Raw genomic sequence first — 794 nt, forward strand, 5'->3', positions numbered from 1 at the left:
GGTTTTCCTTTAGCTCTGTAGGCAGCAATATCCTTCTCGTACTTCTCCTTCAGCTTGGCAGCCTTCTTGTCATAGGGCTGCTTGTCATCAGCTGCAATGTTGTTCCACATCTCTCCTAGTTTCTTTGCAACATCACCAATGGATAAGCCAGGATGCTCGCCTTTGATTTTAGGGAGGTACTCAGAACAGAACAAGAAGAAGGCCGAAGGAGGCCTCTTGGGTGCATTGGGGTCCTTGAACTTCTTTTTGGTCTCCCCTTTGGGGGGGATGTAGGTTTTCATTTCTCTTTCATAACGAGCCTTGTCAGCCTTTGCCATATCTTCAAATTTCCCCTTTTCTTTAGCAGAAATGGTCTTCCACCTCTCTGAGCACTTCTTGGAGAACTCTGAGAAGTTGACAGAAGCATCCCGGTGCTTCTTCTTGTGCTCCTCCCGGCAAAATTGCACAAAGAATGCATATGAGGACATTTTGCCGCTAGGCTTCTTAGGATCTCCTTTGCCCATGTTTAGTTGATTTTCCTCCGTGAGGCACAGAGTCGCCCAGTGACCGTCCGGCTCTCGCTTGCCCCGGCGCTGTCTCTATGGAGCTCAATGTACTGCAATCAGGAGCTGTCATTCTAAACAGCTCCTATGGGAAATTTTACTGAGAGGGCCATAGGCTGGTGTGGAAAGGAAGGACCTGCCACCACTTTGATGGCTTTTGTGACTCACTGCTCGGGAACTATACAGACAAAACAAAAATAGTCCAGAGAGAATGAAAAGTAAGAATGCCTCCCATATAACTTCCTCCATATA

At 47.4% G+C, this 794-nt stretch overlaps 1 pseudogene across 1 annotated transcript; it reads right to left on the minus strand.

Annotated features, from left to right (window-relative positions):
• Positions 1–5: 5 nt before the first annotated feature.
• On the minus strand, positions 6–667 carry LOC116083357 (annotated as a pseudogene). Its single transcript, XR_004115685.1, has one exon. The product of XR_004115685.1 is annotated as a high mobility group protein B1 pseudogene (transcript).
• Positions 668–794: the final 127 nt, after the last annotated feature.

Source organism: Mastomys coucha, unplaced genomic scaffold (assembly GCF_008632895.1).
Source record: "Mastomys coucha isolate ucsf_1 unplaced genomic scaffold, UCSF_Mcou_1 pScaffold8, whole genome shotgun sequence".
Classification (NCBI taxonomy): Eukaryota; Metazoa; Chordata; class Mammalia; order Rodentia; family Muridae; genus Mastomys; species Mastomys coucha.